Source organism: Pinus tabuliformis, chromosome J, assembly GCF_031772625.1.
Source record: "Pinus tabuliformis cultivar Carrire ecotype Pingquan chromosome J, CPIR1, whole genome shotgun sequence".
Lineage (NCBI taxonomy): Eukaryota > Viridiplantae > Streptophyta > Pinopsida > Pinales > Pinaceae > Pinus > Pinus tabuliformis.
This window is the reverse complement of record NC_142295.1, coordinates 436,460,864-436,475,448: the sequence shown is the minus strand read 5'-3', so window position 1 is coordinate 436,475,448 and position 14,585 is coordinate 436,460,864. Positions and strand designations below refer to the sequence as shown.

The following is a 14,585-nucleotide window of genomic DNA, read 5'->3' as shown; positions in this document are numbered from 1 at the left end:
TATCGAATGATCTATAAGATCATTGTAAAGGATGAATAGGATTCGTTATCGAATGCTTGACCCAAAAAAATTTTCATAAATAACTCTGTTTGAGATATTTAACCTTGGAAATATCTATATATCAATATCTACATAGATATTGATATATAGATATTAATATATGGAAATTCCATATATTGATATCTGAAATTCCATATCTCCGCTCACGATTTGGACTAATATTTGGGGTAGTAGTAAAAGATTGGGCCGAGTCCGATTGGTAGAACGAAAGTCACTGGATTACAAGCGATCAATCACATCAAATTCAAATTTGATCTCCTTCCATATTTCACAAGCAGCAGCTAGTTCAGGACTCCATTTACAAGCTTCACGGATCACTTCATTACCTTCACGAGCAAGATCACGTCCTTCATTACGAGCTTGTACACAAGCTTCTAGAGCAACCCGATTAGCTACTGCACCAGGTGCATTTCCCCAAGGATGTCCCAAAGTTCCCCCACCAAACTGTAGTACGGAATCATCCCCAAAGATCTCGGTCAGAGCAGGCATATGCCAAACGTGAATACCTCCTGAAGCTACGGGCAGAACACCTGGCATAGATACCCAATCTTGAGTGAAGTAAATACCACGACTTCGATCTTTTTCGATAAAATCATCACGCAGTAGATCAACAAACCCTAAAGTTACGTCTCGTTCACCTTCAAGTTTACCTACTACAGTACCGGCGTGAATATGATCTCCACCGGACATACGCAATGCTTTAGCCAGTACCCGGAAATGCATACCATGATTTCTTTGTCTGTCAATAACTGCATGCATCGCGCGGTGAATGTGAAGAAGTAGGCCGTTGTCTCGGCAATAATGAGCCAAAGAAGTATTTGCGGTAAAACCTCCCGTCAGGTAGTCATGCATAACGATAGGAACTCCCAATTCTCTTGCAAATATTGCCCTTTTCATCATTTCTTCACATGTACCTGCAGTAGCATTCAAATAATGTCCCTTAATTTCACCCGTCTCAGCCTGAGCCTTATTAAGGGCTTCCGCACAAAAGACAAAACGATCTCTCCAGCGCATGAATGGTTGGGAATTTACGTTCTCATCATCCTTAGTAAAATCGAGTCCACCACGGAGACATTCGTAAACTGCTCTACCATAGTTTTTGGCTGATAGACCCAATTTTGGTTTGATAGTACATCCCAATAAAGGACGACCATATTTGTTCAATTTATCTCTTTCAACTTGGATACCATGAGGTGGACCCTGAAAAGTTTTGGAATAAGAAGGGGGAATCCGCAAATCTTCCAAACGTAGAGCCCGTAAGGCCTTGAATCCAAATACATTACCTACAATGGAAGTGAACAAGTTAGTAACAGAACCTTCTTCGAAAAGGTCTAAGGGGTAAGCTACATAGGCAATAAATTGAGTCTCCTCTCCAGGAACGGGCTCGATGTCATAGCATCGCCCCTTGTAACGATCGAGACTAGTAAGTCCATCGGTCCAAACAGTGGTCCATGTACCGGTGGAAGATTCAGCAGCTACTGCTGCTCCCGCTTCTTCAGGTGGCACCCCGGGTTGAGGAGTTACTCGGAATGCTGCCAAGATATCTGTATCTTTGGTCTGATATTCAGGAGTATAATAAGTTAATCTGTAATCTTTAACACCAGCTTTGAATCCGACACTAGCTTTAGTCTCTGTTTTTGGTGACATAAGTCCCTCCTTTATTAATAATTATTTCTCGCAAGGACGAGGTCTGCTCGACATGGACCGAACGTAAACAATCAATTTTTATAGAAATATCCTACAAAAAGTCGTCCGTTATTGGGGTGCTAGATACACTCTCATTGTATAGTGTTCTTTATGTATGACGCAACCCAATCTTTGCTCTTGAAGTTCTTCCTCCATGGATTGACCCGAGAACCTTTCAGTGGTTAAACTAGTTCATGAATGAAATCAAGGAACCGAATGGACCTTTGACCATAATGGTGCGAATTGTCCGAAAATACATATACAGATGTGCGTATGAAGAGAAGAGATAATGATCAATGAGAGAAAGGTCATGAATATCAAGTTTCATATTTCACAGATGATCTGGACATAATTTTGAAGTATTTTCGGTTTTAGTTATGGATAAATTGGTTCTAGTTATAGATAAATCGAAGACTTCCTCATGATCCTTATTCATATCCATCTACCTACTTCATATTCCAAATATGGATGAATTTAAACTTTTCAATAAAGTTGGATTTTACCCAGGTGGTAACTTCCATTTATTATTTACTGGTCTGATCGACCCAATATGGAACATTTTTTTTTTTTTTATTGATGATATTGGCAAAATCATATTTATATATTCTTCATGGAAATTATTTCCATTTTTGTATGAGAAAAAATCCTCTTGTTCTTGGGGTTTCCGCAAGTGTAGAAACAAATGTGGGACGTATTGCTCAAATCATTGGCCCAGTACTGGATGTCTCTTTTCCTCCAGGTAATATGCCTAATATTTACAATTCATTGATAGTTAAGGGTCAAGGTACAGCCGGTCAAGAAATTCAGGTTACTTGTGAGGTACAACAATTATTAGGAAATCATAAGGTTAGAGCTGTAGCTATGAGTGCTACAGATGGTTTGACGAGAGGAATGAGAGTGATTGACACGGGAGCTCCTCTAAGTGTTCCAGTTGGTGGAGCTACTCTCGGACGAATTTTCAATGTTCTTGGAGAACCTGTCGATAATTTGGGTCCTGTAGATGCTGGCATAACATCTCCTATTCATAGACCTGCTCCCGCCTTTACAGAGTTGGATACAAAATTATCCATCTTCGAAACAGGCATTAAAGTAGTAGATCTTTTGGCTCCTTACCGCCGTGGGGGAAAAATTGGTTTATTTGGAGGAGCTGGAGTGGGTAAAACAGTACTCATTATGGAGTTGATCAACAACATTGCTAAGGCTCATGGAGGGGTATCTGTATTTGGAGGAGTAGGAGAACGTACCCGTGAAGGGAATGATCTTTACATGGAAATGAAAGAATCGGGAGTAATTGATGAACAAAAAATATCAGAATCAAAAGTGGCTCTGGTCTATGGTCAGATGAATGAACCACCGGGAGCTCGCATGAGAGTCGGTTTAACTGCTCTAACCATGGCCGAATATTTCCGAGATGTCAATGAGCAAGACGTACTATTATTTATTGATAACATCTTCCGTTTTGTCCAAGCGGGATCAGAGGTATCCGCCCTATTAGGCAGAATGCCTTCCGCCGTGGGTTATCAGCCAACTCTTAGCACGGAAATGGGTTCTTTGCAAGAGAGAATTACTTCCACAAAAAAGGGATCCATAACCTCGATTCAAGCAGTTTATGTACCTGCTGACGACTTGACCGACCCTGCTCCTGCTACGACATTTGCACATTCAGATGCTACTACCGTACTATCGAGAGGATTAGCTGCGAAGGGTATCTATCCAGCAGTGGATCCTTTAGATTCAACATCGACTATGCTCCAACCTTGGATCGTAGGCGAAGAACATTACGAAACTGCACAAGGGGTTAAGCAAACTTTACAACGTTATAAGGAACTTCAAGACATTATAGCTATTCCTGGACTGGATGAATTATCGGAGGAAGATCGTTTAATCGTGGCAAGAGCAAGAAAAATTGAACGTTTCCTATCACAACCCTTTTTCGTAGCAGAGGTATTCACAGGTTCCCCGGGCAAATATGTGGGTCTCATGGAAACAATTAGAGGTTTTCAAATGATCCTTTCTGGAGAATTAGATGGTCTTATCGAACAGTCTTTTTATTTGGTGGGTAATATTGATGAAGCTACCGCGAAGGCTATAAACTCCAGCATGGAAAGTTAATTCTGAAAATGACCCTAAATCTTCGTGTACTGTCTCCTAATCGAGTCATTTGGGATTCAGAAGTTAAAGAAATAATTCTATCTACTAATAGTGGTCAAATTGGCGTATTACCCAATCATGCTTCACTTGTGGCAGCTGTAGATATAGGAGTTATGAAAATACGTCTCAATGGGCAGTGGTCCACTATGGCTATGATGGGCGGTTTCGCCAAGATAGACAGTGATAGAATAACTATATTGGTAAATAATGCAGAGAGAGATGTTGACATCGATCCCCGAGAAGCCCAGGAAAATTTTCGAATAGCTAAAGCTGACTTAGCTCGAGCCGAAGGCAAAAGACAAGCAATTGAGGCTGATTTAGCTCTGAAAAGGGCTAGAACCCGATTAGAGGCTATCAATGCTAGCCCCCCCGTCTCTAATTAACATTTTCTATAATGATCTGAAAAATGGATTCAATGTTCCGCCTCGATCCAAACACGTGGAGTAAAACTTATTAGATACCATTGAAAACTCGATGGCATCTAATAAGTTTACCTACTATTGGATTTGAACCAATGACTCTCGCCGTATGAAAGCGATACTCTAACCACTGAGTTAAGTGGGTCATTTATTCTCATAGGTAGAGTTGGATTTATAAACGATTCTAAATCGAAATCGAATTAAATGTATAGACAATGTATGTGTCCCTGGCACAGATCGAACTTATTGGAACGTATTGGATCATAGTATTGGATCATGAAATATCTACCTTGACATAAAGTGATCCATCTGGTTAGTATAGTAGTGTATCACCAAGACTGGCAAGGAAGGGCTATAGCTCAGCAAGGTAGAGCACCTCGTTTACACGTGCGCCAATGGTTTTCGGGAGAGTTTATCGATTCGTCCGATCCACGAAATAGATTCTATGTGAAATAGTCTTACTCTATAAATTTGTTTCTCTGGGGAACAATAGCATGACAAAGATTAAGTTCGATCTGATTCGAATTACGGATCTAATTGATATGGTCAATCCCAGCTCTGTTCAATGCCAGGCATAATGAGTATAATACGGGGACCTCAAAATAGATTCTTTTCGCTCTATGAACTTTTAGGTGTATGAAGTGTCATATTTTACTTTTGGAGCGATAGAAGAGACTCTATTTGAGTCAATCTATGCCCGAGCAAGGCAGACCTACGTCAAAAAAACCTTTTGAATAACTTTGGGATTGCTTCCGAAGGGTAAGAATTTGGAGCACACGGAGCCATATTAGTATCTTACCGGAAAGAGGAGAATGGCAGACTAACCGATCTTTCCATCAGTTAATGAAAGAGCCCAATGCGAGAAAATGCATGTTGGGTTCTTGGAACAGTTCAAATTATTTTGATAATAAGAACTTTGATCTGTTCTACCGAGAAGGTCTACGGTTCGAGCCCGTATAGCCCTATACATTCCACTAAGTGATACTATTTATATATATCCCCTCATAGTCCGTCCCTATGACTTGGCCTTGAAAAGTCTTTCAGATCATATCAATCTCATGTCCTTATCTAGATCGATGGATGGGAACGTTGGACCAGAGCAGGCATATTAGTATTTTGGATCGATCGAGATTGATCCGATACCAGATGATCAAACCTATAAACTATTTTTATTTTTTTTTTTTATCGCTAGTTCTTCGAAAAATTCGAGAGTTCTCTCGAATATCATATGTTCCAAGCAATCCATAGAGCAGTCAAAGTATCGATCGGACATGTGACTTTTAGCTCCATCCAAACGCAACGCATTCCGTTGGGGTTGAACAAAATTTCCGTTCAATCGAAAATCCCGGATGTATCTATCCCTTTGCTAAATATCGGGGCGAAGATCTTGATCAACTAGGATTCTCTACAATAAGTTATGTGCGGTAAATCGAGCCTATTTTTGAACCATAGAAGTGGCAAGTACGACGGATATTCCGAATACCTGGGCAGAGAAATTCTCTGGAGTTGATCCATCCTCGCTAAAGGCGAACCTTTGGTTCGTTCTCTTTCTTCACCTAAGATCATCACATGGTTTTTGAGACCCAAGATTTTCATATTGGGACAAACACTCTTCCTTGCCTCTAGTTCCGTTCTGGTAACATATCACAAAAATGCAATCTACCGGCTATGCATATTAGATCTACATCTGGACCAACGTTTGCTTTAATCTACCCCACTATTTTATAGAATACACATATTTCATGGAATGCGTTCTGGAACAAACAATAGAATAAAGAAGTCTGTTGGGTTGGGACGAAAGAAAGAAACTATTACCCCTTGTCCAGAAATTATGTGGACAGCGACCCAAAAGAAGCTGCTTTCTGCCCCGTTACAAATAGATCTCTACTCGGCAATAGATCTGTCCGAAATGATTTTATATCATTGTGAGATGAGTGGGCTCATCTCATAACGAACTTATATGTGAAAGATTTGATACGTTCCACGGATCGATTGACGCCTACCAATTCTGTTCGCTTGATCTAAACTTTCAAACGAATTAACTGAAAGACAACAATCAAATTTATATTTGATTCATCAAATGTTCACTATCTCCGTCGGTAGATGAGCCTTTAAATTTGTATCTTTGTCCCATAACCTGCATAATAATATAACAAAGAACTTGATTGTATCCTAACCGTGCATGTAAGATAACAAAATTTTCCAGATTGGAAAACCCTATACCTTCTAATACGAGAAGGAAGGATACAAGTTCAAATGGTCTAGATTCATCGAATCTGAATATATGATAAGCGAATAGGGTCGAACTTGTCGACACAGCCACAACCTTGATCATTTTAAACAACGACTCTCCGATCAAATACCCTGCCCAGAGTTGTTCAGATGGACAAGATCTTAGTATCAAGATAAAACATACAATAAATATCGAGATAGATCTCGATCTATTCCATTTACACCGAACCATTTTAATGGTTATGGCCCGTTCGTTACAACTCGAATAACGTGGGATCTACCGAACCAATCTGCAAAACTGTGTTAGTTGAAAACTAAAATCTAATAGGGAAAAACAATAATTATCGCCCATGAGTGAATAGACAAAGGATCGATACGAAAGAAGAAAGATTCTTCTTTCACGTTCAAAAGAACGGAGGGAAGATGGGATCGTGATATTTCTCCGGGAGAAATACAAAATACTTCATATTTATCACATATTTGATAATAAGCCATACAACTTGTTCGAGAGTTGAGAGTTAGTCATCGATCTTGCTTTGATCCCCTATCAGAGGTCACCGACGACCCACATAAGAACAAACGTTAGCTCATTTTTTATTCTTGGAAGAAATGACTGTAGATAGATAAATTGGTTTTTCCGGGGCGGACGTAGCCAAGTGGACCAAGGCAGTGGATTGTGAATCCACCACGCGCGGGTTCAATTCCCGTCGTTCGCCTCATAAAAGAAGATAAAAAACGGACTGGATCCGAATCCGATTTGTTGTCATTTTCATATTCATATTTCGGTGAAAATATTTCTCTCTATGTAATAGAAATGGACACCCGAGCCTTCTTTCTTCGTGGGAAACATGAGCCCTTTATCGGACTTGAACCGATGACTTACGCCTTACCATGGCGTTACTCTACCGCTGAGTTAAAAGGGCCCCCTCATCATATATGAATGAGTGAGTCTACTATGGTAGATGGACAACAAATTGGATATGGATGATCCATCTATCTTTATAGATATCAAGTTGAGAACATATATTATAGTAGCTCGTAGGGTAAGGATCGCTATACTGGAAACTCCGGGCTGAGCTGATACGAAACGGATGGAGAAAAGTTATGCCTGAGAGCATTTGCTGAAATATGTTCGTATTGCTAGAAGAGCCAAAGGCTCAACGGGTCAGGTCCTATTGCAATTACTTGAAATGCGTTTGGATAATATTCTTTTTCGATTGGGTATGGCTCCCACCATTCCCGGAGCTAGACAATTAGTGAATCATGGACATATCCGGTCAATGACCATATGGTAGATATACCAAGTTACCCTTGCAAACCTCAAGATGTGATTACTATAAGAGATCAACAAAGATTGAGAGCTAAGAATATGGAGCCATTCCAGTTTATGGCTCTTTTTCTTCCTGGAAGAGGAAGATCTTTCTAAAATGAATTAGAAAGAATTCAATTAGAAGATTAGAGGAGTTGAGCAAAAAAATTCCTTGATAAAGAGAAAGAACAACCTAGAATTTCTAAAACTAGAATGGATAGAATCCTTTCTTCTCTCTCGGAAATAGAAGAGAGAGAATTAAGGAATTCCGGAATTTGGATTCAAATGTGGAAGGAAAGAAGTGACGGAATATCCGTCAATGGGATTGTGGCGTGTATAGTTTAGTGATACAGGTGGGTTTTATTCGTTACATTATCAACTTAAATAGTTAAAGGATATTTGGATGGATCTCTGATCCATCCAAAGCTCTATCTATCTATAACTAAAGGGCCCGATACAACCATCAGAGTCAGAACAGTGAGCTGCGCAATAACTTCTAGATCCATTTGGTTTTCTTTCACCCTCCATCGACTTAATGTATGAATAAAATGTTGTCGGGATCAATCACTTTTCTTCTATTTTGTCTTCTTCGGACTCCTACCCATTGGTGTAGTTTCGATCAGGAACCTATGGCCTTGAGCAACTGATATCTTTACAATAATACATAAAATAGATAGAGAACCCTAAATAGATAGAGAACCCTTCAATATCTAGATAATAAAATTTGATATTGGAGAGAAATAAATGGACTAATCCATGTAACGCATTTAATCAAACTCATTGGGGAGGGAATGAAGATATGGTAGAGCTTAAATTTTTGATAGCTTTTTTTCTTGCTTTTACAGCAGGTATTCTAGCTATCAAATTAGGTCAAGCACTGTATGACTGCTGATTTTTTCTGCTTTTCTTGGCCTGGCCGATGGCCAGGCCAAGAAAAGCAGAAAAAATCAGTCATACAGAACTATTTTTAACGAAATGAACAATACGATTGACTGGATTGTTCTTTATCCAACTGAATAATCGCAATATTCATTATATTGCCGATACAATCTGTACATACTATGATATACACCTTTACTCCACCATTCATTTTGTTACACATGAACTCTTCCATCTTGGAGAGATGGCTGAGCGGACCAAAGCGGCGGATTGCTAATCCGTAGTACGGATCATCCGTACCGAGGGTTCGAATCCCTCTCTCTCCGTTCGTCCACTATTGATCCTGAAAACGAATAACCCCGAATCTTTCTACGGAACGGAAAAGGCCCATTAACCTAGAGACTTCCTATTTTGACCTTTTTTTTTCATTGCATAGCACAAAATGATAAAGTTATCATTTTGACTGAGCATTTGAACTCAGTATTTTATTTTTTTCCCGCAGTGCAGTAAAGTATTACTGTTTATGGAACAGTAATAGCTCCACTCTTTAGTAGAAAAATGATATTTTTTCATCAAAAATTATATCTGACTTAGTCCATAAATTGCAAAGGTATCGTTCATGAACGAATGGAAGGATTAGAATATCTCGTTTCTTTCCTCTTTTTTTATCAATATAAATGGGACCAATCCCTACATTGTGTATTGGTACATACAAACGATAAAATATCTTTGTCTCTCCCTGCTATTATGTATGAACAAAATTGTTTCAAACCTGTTCCATCATTAGCAATGTCCAAGTGAATAGATGTTCACTTTCGAGATGATCCGGGTCTAGCTCGATAACATGATCTCTTCCAATCCAATGTGAGAAAGTTACATAGTGTCTACTTTTTCCGATAAAGGGGTGTTTGCATGGGTTTGCCTTGGTATCGCGTTCATACCGTCGTATTGAATGATCCTGGACGGTTAATTTCTGTACATATAATGCATACAGCTCTAGTTGCTGGTTGGGCTGGTTCAATGACTCTGTACGAATTAGCAGTTTTTGATCCATCCGATCCTGTTCTTGATCCAATGTGGAGACAAGGTATGTTCGTTATACCTTTTATGACTCGTTTGGGAATAAAGGATTCATGGAGTGGATGGAACATCACCGGAGAAACTGTAATTAATCCCGGTATTTGGAGTTATGAAGGTGTGGCCGTGGCACATATCGTGTTTTCTGGCCTGTGCTTTTTGGCAGCTATCTGGCATTGGGTATATTGGGATCTGGACATATTCTGTGATGAACGTACGGGAAAACGTTGTTTAGATTTGCCAAAAGTATTTGGAATTCATTTATTCCTCTCAGGAGTAGCTTGTTTCGGATTTGGAGCATTTCATGTAACGGGTTTGTATGGTCCTGGGATATGGGTGTCTGATCCTTATGGACTAACTGGAAAAATACAACCAGTGGATCCAGCATGGGGAGCTGAAGGTTTTGATCCTTTTGTTCCAGGAGGAATAGCTTCTCATCATATAGCAGCGGGTATTTTGGGTATATTAGCAGGTCTATTCCATCTCAGTGTTCGTCCTCCCCAACGTTTATACGTAGGATTACGCATGGGGAATATTGAAACGGTCCTATCCAGCAGTATTGCTGCTGTGTTTTTTGCAGCTTTCATTGTTGCTGGGACCATGTGGTATGGCTCCGCAACTACTCCGGTCGAATTATTCGGTCCCACTCGTTACCAGTGGGATCAGGGATACTTCCAACAAGAAATAGATCGACGGGTTCGTGCCGGTCTGGCCGAAAATTTAAGCCTATCAGAAGCTTGGTCCAAAATTCCCGAGAAACTCGCTTTTTATGATTACATTGGTAATAATCCAGCTAAGGGGGGGTTATTCAGAGCAGGTGCAATGGACAATGGAGATGGAATAGCTGTTGGTTGGTTAGGACACCCTATCTTCAAAGATAAGGAGGGAAATGAGCTTTTTGTACGTCGTATGCCTACCTTTTTCGAAACATTTCCAGTAGTTCTGGTGGACAAAGAAGGAATTGTGAAAGCCGATGTTCCTTTTAGGAGGGCAGAATCAAAGTATAGTGTTGAACAAGTAGGTGTAACTGTTGAGTTCTATGGTGGTGGACTTGACAGGGTCAGTTTTGGTGATCCTGCTATAGTTAAAAAATACGCTAGACGTGCTCAATTAGGTGAAATTTTTGAATTAGATCGTGCTACTCTAAAATCTGATGGTGTTTTTCGTAGTAGTCCAAGGGGTTGGTTTACTTTTGGACATGCTACATTTGCTCTCCTTTTCTTTTCTGGACACATTTGGCATGGTGCTAGGACCTTATTCAGAGATGTTTTTGCTGGTATCGACTCGGATCTGGATGATCGAATAGAATTTGGAGCATTCCAAAAACTGGGAGATCCAACTACTAAAAGACAAGTGGTATGATATTGCTCCTATCTCTTCTCTAATAAATATTAGTACGAAAGCTATCTCCATAATTGTAAATTACGATCAAATCAAATCTATGGAAGCATTGGTTTATACATTCCTGTTGGTATCGACCCTAGGGATAATCTTTTTCGCTATTTTCTTCCGAGAACCACCCAAACTTCCGACTAAAGGGGGAAAATAATTTTGCTTCTCCAAATCGTCATTCTTTCTCTCCCATCAAAGAAAGAATGACCTTCCCTATAGGGAAGGTCATTCTTTCAATTAGTCCTCGTGATCCTCAAAAGGATCCCTAAGTTGTTTAGAGGGTTGCCCAAAGGCGGTGTATAGGGCATAACCAGTAAAGCTTACAAGTAAACAAGATATGGAGATGGTGACTAAGGTTGCAGTTTCCATTATTAGGTGATCCCAATATCATGGTATGTTTACCATATAATAACAAAGTTAACAGATCTCAACCAATACAATAGTTTCTATGGCTACACAGACCATTGATGATACTTCCAAAACCACGCCAAAAGAAACCCTTGTAGGAACGACCTTAAAACCGCTTAATTCAGAATATGGTAAAGTAGCTCCTGGATGGGGAACTACTCCTCTTATGGGTTTTGCAATGGCTCTATTTGCAGTATTCCTATCTATTATCTTGGAGATTTATAATTCTTCCGTTTTATTGGATGGGATTCCGGTTAGTTGGGGCTGAGGAACTCCAAAATTCACCTGGTGAGCTCTTGAAGAAAAAAAAAGAACTGAGGGATTCAAACCCAGACCAAATAGTGGCTTTGAGTTTTTAGCTTATCTTGTTCCAATAGTTTGATCGTGTAATTACTTTTCTCTAAGGATTTTTGGAATATGGGTGTGCGACTTGTTGAAATCGATCCATATTTATAGTACAGAAGACCGATCTGTTATCTTCATCAAGATGGTCCTACCTCGTTGGATATTTAATTTCTAGAATATTGAATCTCTAGAGCACGAGGTCTATCATAGATATGTTCCGGAAGATCTGAACTATGGTTTGTACCTATCATTTCCTCGTCACCAGACTTCCAATAAAGAAATTGAAAGAGGTATTTCCTATAATAAATCGAAGGAAATATCCCCTCTCATAATTATGCTGATTATGACCAAAGAATGATATAGTATCTGATTTCTCTTAGTTAGCATATTTCGTCGAATGAGCGAAAATGAAAAGGTTATTACCCAGAGAACCTTTTGGGGATTTGATAAAATCATCGGGGTCTAATTGAAATCTGAGGTTTGGATTGATTCATCTATTGAGATCTCGACAAGATAATTCCTATAAATCGTCTATATTAGTTCTTTTCTAGGGAACTGATCACACGAATAGGGTAAAAGATCGTTCAAAGGGCCTATAGTGATTTATCATAGGGATGAGCCGACTTGAAATTTTGGCACTTTTTGAAATTTTGGCACTTTTTGAAATTTTGGCACTATAGAGTCTTCTAATAGAAATGCTGGATTGTTTCGAATGATCTTCATTTCTCCAGCCGGTCAGGCAACGAACCCTCAAGTATCTCTTTTCCAAAATTTATTTATTCGTGTCCAAAAGCATTTGCGTGTTCTTGTTCAAGCCGTATGAAGGGAAATTCTCATGTACGGTTTTCAGAGGGGGAATTTCAGTTTACCTATCTCAATAAAGTATACGATCGGTTCGAAGAGCGTCTCGAGATTCAGGCGATTGCGGATGATATCACCAGTAAATATGTTCCTCCTCATGTCAATATATTTTATTGTCTAGGGGGGATCACACTTACTTGTTTTTTAGTACAAGTAGCTACTGGTTTTGCTATGACTTTTTACTATCGTCCGACCGTTACAGAAGCTTTTGCCTCTGTTCAATACCTAATGACCGAAGTTAACTTTGGTTGGTTAATCCGATCAATTCATCGATGGTCGGCAAGTATGATGGTTCTAATGATGATCCTGCACGTATTCCGTGTTTATCTCACAGGTGGATTCAAAAAACCCCGTGAATTAACTTGGGTCACAGGTGTAATTTTGGCTGTGTTGACCGTATCCTTCGGTGTAACTGGTTATTCTTTGCCCTGGGATCAAATTGGTTATTGGGCAGTGAAAATTGTGACTGGTGTGCCTGAGGCTATTCCTGTAATAGGATCTCCTCTGGTAGAATTATTACGCGGAAGTGTTAGTGTGGGTCAATCTACCTTGACTCGTTTTTATAGTTTACACACTTTCATATTACCCCTTCTTACTGCTGTATTTATGCCAATGCACTTTCTAATGATCCGTAAGCAGGGTATTCCAGGTCCTTTATAGAGAGGAAAGATAGATTGAAAATAACTATTCATAACTTATCGTTCCGAATAACGACAGTAATATATCATCGCCAGGAATATTTATTATTCAAAAATGGAAATATCCATAGAAAATACGGTCCTCGGATTTCTCCTTTCGATTTTGGAGTATTATTCATCCAATACAAACAAATAATTGGAGTAGATTCTCAGACGGAGAAGATGGATTATGGGAGTGTGTGACTTGAACTATTGATTAGGCCATGCAGATACTTTCTCCGATCTACCACATAAATATTTCTGATAAAATGTGTCTCTGTCCCAATTTCCTTATCAGAAATAGGAAGTTTAGCACCTGGGTGGAAAGGCATTGGTCAGTTTGTTCCGTTCCAAGAGAATTCTTTCTATGATCGAATCCGAATCAGGAAGGGCTCCGTGAGATCCGGACAATGGGACAATATTTTCATATATTCAATAATTGGACTATATGACTTTACTTCTCCTTTTCATAGTGTGAAAATGCATCCATTTCCCTTGCATCCATTTCGATGGGAAAACTATTGGAGTGAAAGAAGGGATCTAAGGAAGGAGAGAGGCCGGATCAATAACAAGTCAATACCTTGTATGCTAAAAAACTTTTGAGGTCTATTCGTGGTGATAAACACAAATTACAAGGACTAAGATGGTCCAAAAGGCATATCGATCATGATCGAATTTGTGAGCTTACTTGGGTCATGAGCATTTAACTGGAATAATAAAATGACCAATGATGGATGATCATAGACATTATTAGTTCCTATTTTTCCAATTCGTCTTCCATCACGGGAAAAAATAAGTGATATATACTTCCTCCAGTTATTGTTCGAGCCGGATGATAAAAATTGGCATGTCCGGTTCTTTCGGGGGATAGATCCATAAAGATCTACTTATCCCAATAACAAAGAAACCTGACCTAAATGATCCTGTATTAAGGGCTAAATTAGCTAAAGGTATGGGACATAATTATTATGGAGAGCCCGCTTGGCCCAATGATCTTTCATATATTTTTCCAGTAGTAATTTTAGGTACTATTGCATGTACAATAGGTTTAGCGGTTCTAGAACCATCAATGATTGGTGAACCAGCAAA

General features: G+C 39.3%; 1 non-coding gene across 1 annotated transcript; it reads right to left on the bottom strand.

Annotated features, from left to right (window-relative positions):
- Positions 1 to 7,399: 7,399 nt before the first annotated feature.
- On the bottom strand, positions 7,400 to 7,471 carry TRNAT-GGU (transfer RNA threonine (anticodon GGU)). Its single transcript has one exon. It is a non-coding gene; the product is annotated as a tRNA-Thr (tRNA).
- Between the last annotated feature and the right edge of the window lie 7,114 nt (positions 7,472 to 14,585).